General features: G+C 30.7%; 1 long non-coding RNA gene across 4 annotated transcripts; it reads right to left on the bottom strand.

Annotated features, from left to right (window-relative positions):
• Nucleotides 1–1,504: 1,504 nt before the first annotated feature.
• LOC115986756 lies at nucleotides 1,505–7,496 on the bottom strand. Of its 4 annotated transcripts, XR_004090863.1 has the most exons (8): nucleotides 7,314–7,496; nucleotides 7,006–7,216; nucleotides 6,123–6,173; nucleotides 5,617–5,695; nucleotides 4,515–4,662; nucleotides 4,309–4,423; nucleotides 2,179–2,355; nucleotides 1,505–1,673 (listed from the first exon to the last, which is right to left on the bottom strand). It is a non-coding gene; the product is annotated as an uncharacterized LOC115986756 (long non-coding RNA). The 4 variants fall into 4 exon arrangements; XR_004090862.1 differs by having other exon boundaries at nucleotides 1,505–2,355; XR_004090865.1 differs by having other exon boundaries at nucleotides 1,505–2,355; nucleotides 7,006–7,234.
• Nucleotides 7,497–7,679: the final 183 nt, after the last annotated feature.

Below are 7,679 nucleotides of genomic sequence, written 5' to 3' on the forward strand. Positions count from 1 at the left end.
TATATAAGAAGGCAAATAGAGTGGTTACATACTGAACCGGTGTGGGTTTTTAAAAGTTAACATTTGTAAAAACTTATCTTTCAACATTTTTGGTACTCGTTCTAATGCAATGCCTCAATCACTATGATCTGTGAACTGTAGCCTATGTATCGCAACTGCAGAGGGAAAAATTAAATTTTAATTTTAATTAAATTTTAATTTTAATTTTTTAATAAAAAGCACTCAAATAACTTTGACAAAAACGAACAAAGAGAAAATCAGAAACAAAAACATAGAAAGAAGGAATGAAATAATTACCAATTGTAAAAAAAAAAAAACATCATAAATAAAAAGTCATGCATGTTGATTTTAAACAGATACCCAAAACGAATGCAACCCAAATAGGCAAAAACAAAACAAAAAAAAATATGAAACTGAAATTCGTGAAAGCGAAGGAACAAAACCTAGAAATTGAAAATTCCTAATAACAATTCAGTTAGAATTTGATACTAAACCCAGATACTAAAAATTCCTAATAACAATTCATTTAGAATTTGATCTTCTAGGTTGTTTCCCTGATTTCAAATCCCTAAATTGACAACAAACCTTAAGAAGAAAATAGGGTAAGAGATTAAACCAAATCTAACCCGTCTATTTACATAAATTAAACAAAACTACTCCTAACCAAAAAACCTAAATCATAACCAATCAAACCAAAATAACTAAATCATAAATAAAGCCCAAATGATTCTCCCAAAAAAAACTCCACTTTCTAAAATTAAAAACAAAACTTATGGGCGGCAGCCCTAACGGTGATGACAGAACTTGTATGGCACCCCTCAAATTTATCTTTCTGTCTCTCATGGTTATTCAGACTTACCGTCTCTCTATCGTCCTCTCTCCTTCTGTATCGGCTTATTCCAAACAGTTATTAAAAGAATCTTCAAACGATGGAACGATCATTCTCTTGTGTCTCTAAACTGACTTGGTGGCAGAAATCTGAATGGGCAAGTTCACACTCTATCGCAGAGAAGATCGGCAAGGAAGGGCTTTTGTTTTGGCCGTTTGTGTTTAACGAATGGAAATAGTGGATGCTTTTGTTTTTAGACTTGTGGAATGAAATGCTAATGTTTGGCTTTGAGGTTTTTATATCTATATTGAGAGGCTTCCAACGCTGTAGAAGTAAAAGTAAAAAATCTTAGAATACTGAAACGGTGTACCGTGCGAGTCTTTTGACTTAAAATTGTATAGGTGTCAGTTTTTTAAAGGGTCTTTTTTCCTATTTGTCATTACCTCCTTAATTTTAGGAACTCATTTTCTTTCAGCTTCTGCTTTTATATAGAACTAGTGTTTAACCCGCGCAATGCACGGAATCGTTTTACATATTAATGAACTTTGCATTTAACATAAACTTATCATACTTCTACTACATATATTCAAACTTTAATAACATAGTATATTTAAGCATATAGTGTCCAATACCTAAAACTATATACATTAAGCTATTATGAATATGGGGACATATAGGTTCAGGCACGTGGGTCAATGGTGACAGAGGAGCAGCCCCATGCTAAGTTAATACCATTGGAGTACTTCCTCATGGGATATGAGCCATCTCAATTAAGTGTCAGCCCAAGGAGTCCCTTGAGTCCATCTTGCATTGCCTCGGAACTTCTTTCACCCGAAAGTATGGACTTAAAGTTGGTACATAAAAGGGGGAAAAGGAAAGATGTAAGGAAACAAAAAATTTAGAAAAGGAAGTATATATGATCATTCTTTAATTTGTAACCATCTATGTATATTAGTTGAGGTTGACTGAACTGTCTGTAAATCCTCCAATAATTATTCATTAGTGACAAAAAATTTGTGATAATAAGAACAATAATTGATGGTGGCTTTGCTTTTTCCTAGTTTAAAATATGTCTTTTTCGTGGCACATTATTTAATTGCAGCTTAATGGTAAAACAAATAAACCAAACATAAGGATGATCAACACATAAACACCCTAAGAGCATTCACATCAGTTGGTTGGATAATATGAAGTTATCATCAAAGAATAGCTGCAAGGCTGTCATAGCAATAGAAATTTCACAAACTATAAACAAAAAATTAACCAAAAGATATTAAGATGATACCACTAAAAACCTGTCAACTTAATAGCAATCACATTCATTGTTTTATTATTAAAAATTCACCCACCAGGTAGGAGGAAAAACAAAAACTGAAAATTAAATTGAATTCTGTAGTTGCTATTTTTCCTCCTTCAATTTTTCTTCTTCTTTGATGCATTTTTTTTAGTAGCATTGTTTCGTTTGCGAAGCATTTGAATAAGCATGCTATCATCTTCTCATTTTCCATCTTCAGCAGGTTTATAAGCTACAAATAGAGAATTGTTGTGAGAATCAACATGATATTTTCTTTCACAATAGTTAATTTTCTCAAAAGCTAAACAAACAAAACTATTTTTTAAAAAAAATCAAGCTAAATTATATTATTTTCAAGCTTGCACAGCCCCAAATCTTGCAAACAGAAAATGGTAATTCTCTGTCTTTCTTATAGTTTTTTCAGCATTCAAGAAGCCCCAAAAGAAATTGAAGAAAAAAAAAACTGTTAACTAATTGACAATGTAAAGACTCACAAATTGAAAAGCTTTAAAATCAATACTTGCAAAGAAAAGGAAACATGCCCATCAAACCAATATGCTCAAATTCCATATCCAATTTTGAAAGGCTTCCATGTGGAACATTCTCCCCTCCCAAGTCAAAGATTAACTTATGACTGAATAGAAGTTTAGCAATTATATATTACAAATCAAAACCAAATCTTACACAAATACCCATAGCAAAACTGCTTCTAACCTAAATACGTACCTTAATTACAAAAAAATTCAGATTATTTAAAATAAATCTAACCAAAATACCTAAAACAAAACCAATCCAATCAAAATACCCATGATATTTATCACCTAAGAGATTAGTGGTTTATAAAAGAGATGAGATGATTGCATACGGTATTACAGTTTTAATCCAGATCTAATTCAAATACTCAAAACAAAATTTATTTTAAACCCAATACCATAATTAAAACCAAATCTAACTCAAATATCTAATCTAGAACAATCCAACCAAGTGCATTCGAAGATACTGATTCAGCATTAGCTAACCTTTTTTTTTTCTTTTGAATTCCAATGTGCCTTTAACATTTATATACTGCGCAAAGTAAATGTATCTTAGAAACTTGATAAGGAACTAAAAAAATTAAAAAAAAAAAATCATAAATGCATATAAACCACAAAGTTTGATAATAATCTATGTTTTGTTTAAGCTACCTCATGACATAAATTTTCTTAACCTCATTAATTTTAGACACATATTCTCCTTAGTCTATCCATTCAATAGATGTTTAATTCAATTTCACAACTACTACTAAACCATACTAACTAACAAAATAAAATAAAAAATCATATTTAAGTCTAAACTTATATGCATTTTATAATGCATAACATACATGCAAACCAAAAACCTGACTGGCATTTAAATCATCATTGATCCAAATATATTGCATACGGAATTACAAACCTTTTTAAGCCCTTTGAACATTTCTATAAGCTTTCTATAAATCTTGAAGAAAGAAAAACTACTAAGCACTGTAGTTATTGTCCCAAAAAAATGCACCTAAGACTTTTCTTTTGCCAATAAATTTCTATGTACAAAATATAAATGTCTACACTAAGCCAGGAAGTCTCAGATGTCTTCCATCACAGCTGTTATTTGCCAAGGCAGAGCCCCTTTCTTAGAAATATCTCCCCACCAATCTTTTTTTTTTTTTTTTTTTTTGGTAGAAGAGATTGTATATAGTAGAGATAAACTATATGGTTGTTACTTCTACGTTACCTACCATAGAAATACAAAGAGTAGTACAACCTCAACAACCATTATGATTTTAATCAACAATATTGTACACTAACACATCAGGCATAAACTGTCAATATGATTGGTTAGTAATAGGAAAAGAAGAAAACCTAAGAGCTCATAAATTTAGCAAAGTAAACATACATACATCATGATTAACGCTTTGCATGAGATTCTGTGTGTTTTTTGAAGAACAAAATTGTTTTTGAAGGTTGGTTTATTTCACTTAATGTAATAGTAAAATATGAAAGGGGGTGGATGGTTAATTGTTCAAATAATGATGCTAATAAAGTGCAAGTGTTTTGCTAATAGAAATAAAATTGACTGGCATTGTTTTTGAGTGCAAGGACAGATTGGGGATAATGTATGTAAGAGGAAAAGCTACGGAAATAGAATTGATATTTCTAATTGAAATTACCTCTGCTTATATCTCTGCAAGTTCTTTTACAATCTTAGATACAAATTTCTCAGTCGCTTTGTCAAACGAAATGAATGTTGTTGAATCGGTTTTACTTTCTACTTGGACATGTATCCTATACTTGTTTCAGTTGCAAAGTTGTTAGTATAATGTATATTTATATTACGTGTGCATTTGTAAATTTACAAATAGTTTTTCTCGTTTACCTTTGATACCTTTGTCTCTAAGTTCCACTCCAAGTCCTTTATTTAAGATACTGATTTTCCATTATGCAAGGAAAGTTCTCCATCCTGTACTTCATGTGGTCTCCTTGGTATAATTTGTGTAACATTAATGTCCATTGTGGTGTTCAATCTATGCATCACCATTTGACATGTTTTTCTATTAGTTTGTTGAATATTTAATTTTCTTATATTAAAAAAAAAAAAAGGAAATAACATGGCAGTAGTTACTTCCATTATAATTTAACCCTCCAAAATTCTATCAAGATTTTTCCAAAAAGCATTTTATTCACATGTTGCAAGGGCAAAACTGAAACAAAAGAGAGACTACTACACATTAATGGGTGATTGTAAGACCAATTTCTTAATGCAATCTTAAGTAACAGGTTGGAAATTAAGGATCGTTTGTCAATAGATCATGCCTACTGTCAAATTGTAGTACATTTTCAAACTATAGTAAGACTAAGCACCAAAGTTTACTAAAGATATATAACCCCTCTATTTATGATAATTTTCATTACATAAGATTAAAGGTGGATTCTAATATTCAAAATATTACCTACAGCCATCAAAAACTCATACTCTAAGAAATGATCATATGTATTTGTACAATGATAATCTATTCTTCATGGTTAGGATTAGTTGCATTTTGTCAAGTGGAATGTTCAACAACAATTGCTGGTCTTCTATTGTTTTCTCTTCACATTTAAGTGCCAAAAAGAACTTAAAAAGAAAATACATGAGAATATAGACATTATCCGTCACCAACAACTCTATTATACCCCTGTTTTGTCCTCTATATTCAACACTTATAAGAGGCATTAAAAAAACTCAATAAATCTCCATGCTGGTCATGCCAATATGCACTAAAAATATGAAATAAAATATCATTTTAAAATAAGATAAGTTTGAAGAAACAATTAACAGAAATAATAGAAGTCCTATGCACAAATAGAAAGAAGTAGAAAGTGTGCCATATAAGAAAGGTGAAAAAGAATTAAAAGTTTAAAACCTATGTTAATGACAGATTGTTGTAGACAGTAAAGGCTATCTTGTAAAGAAGATTAGCTAGCCGCATTGGGTTTACCAATCATGTTGAAATTGCATCCTTTGTTGGTAACACTTCTGATTCTCTCATGTCTCATTGCCTCCCTACTCTTTGCTCTCTACATAGATTGAAATATAAATAACACAAATAGAAACAATAGGCACCATAGGTTAAAATTCAATCATAACTCTAAAACAAAGAAAGAAATGATGAGGTATTAAAAAAAAAATTTGAGGAACATTAATAGGTCCATGCCAATTAAAAATATCTGATGTCCACACCATTATAATTCCACACAATCCAATGGCTCCAACAAAAGGCAAACACAAATAGAGAAACCAAGATTTTGAATAAGGAATTTAACAAAAAACCAAAGGCACAAATTTAAAAATGCTCATTACGGGGAAAGAAAAATTTCTAACCCAATTATTATAGCCAAATCCAAATCTAACTGAAATACATAAATCCAAACCTATCCAACCAAATGACTAAACATAAAATCAAGTTATGGCATAATTTAAAAACGAATAAACAATAACCTTTACCTGTAGTGGTTCTGGCTACATGACAGATTCTCTACTTGTCTCCGCAACTTACTGAAATTTCATGGTATTTAAATACCAAAAGTAATCCACAATTATAAAAGTATACTAACAAATGTAATTGAAATTTGAGACAAACAAAAAAGAAAACTTTAGAACTTGATGCATTTCCTTTTACTATTATACTTTTAGATTTCACAATTTAAACCCATTAAAATCCAACATCAAAAACAACAAAATCAAGACTTAAAAGTCTCTTTTTTAAAAATATATAGAGAAAGTTATTCTATCAGATTTCAAAATCCCACAATTTCACTCCCCTTAAAAAAACAGAACAGGTAAGAGGCCAATAAAACTCAGGTAGGATTTTCATATTGTGAGTGTTTTCCTTGATTTTAACAAATAGAGAGGAAAAGGGTTATAAATCCAAATTCCTAAATTGAAAGCAAACCATAATCGAAGAGAATGTAAGGAAAAGAAATTAATACCTTTGCTTTGATTAAATTAGAGACTCTAGATTTGCAGAGAAAGAAATTGAATGATTTAAATCCAAAAAAGAAGAATTCAAACAAACCATTACCGAAGATATTTAATAAAAAAAGTCAAATATCATAACTCTGATTTCCTTAACCCTAATTTCAAGAAACAAAATCTCATTGCAATTGTATAACTGGAAAACATATGACAAAATTAATTTAACTTTAAATTTGTGAAAAAAAAAAAGTTTGAGAAAGAATAGGAACCCGACGGATGCATTGTTAATCAAAAGAACTCTTGTTAGTTTCTGAGTTTTAATCAGGAACTAAAACCTAACTTTCAAAATAGATAAAAGGTCAAATCTTCCTTCTAAATTTGGGAAAAAATTTAGAAGAAAAAGAATAGGTACCCATCAAAAGCATGTCGTAATGGGCGGGGTATGACTCCTCTTCATTCTTGTCGCTTCATCTTCCTTACTTCTTCTTATTCCAGGGAAAGAATTAGCAAATCCTCACTGTGCCGCAATCTTTTTTTTTTCTCCTTCCCTTTCTCTGTATCGCAGTATCGCTACGAACTCTACTTGGTTCCTCTATCTTCGTATCCCTTAATCAAAACCAAATCTGACCCAAAATACCATTCTAAATCATAATTAACACCCAATTGATTCTCCAAATAAAACCCAAAACCCTAAATTTTTAAATTTAAAACAGAACTTACCAGTAGAGATTTTGATGGTCGGGTAGCAAGTGGAGGTTTACGGTGATGGCAGAAAATCTGATAGGAAGGGAGAGACATCTTTTGTTCTTGATTGCAAACTGTAGTTTTTGATCTCTCGATCTCTCTCTCCTTCTCCGTTCTCTGCCTCTCTATTTTTTTGTCTCTCTTTTCTCTCGGTCTCTCTTTCTCCTTTCTCCGTGTAGCAATCTTTCTCTTTCTTTTTTTTTTCTTTTTTTTTTTTTTTTTTTTTTTTTTATGTCTTAAGCAAGTTAGTTTTCTTTTTATCAAGAGGGGCTTCAAACAGTGGTATTAAACGTAGTATACATAATTATACACTCTGTTTTTTATTTTTGATAGGAACGTAGT

This window comes from Quercus lobata, chromosome 4, assembly GCF_001633185.2.
Source record: "Quercus lobata isolate SW786 chromosome 4, ValleyOak3.0 Primary Assembly, whole genome shotgun sequence".
Taxonomy (NCBI): Eukaryota; Viridiplantae; Streptophyta; class Magnoliopsida; order Fagales; family Fagaceae; genus Quercus; species Quercus lobata.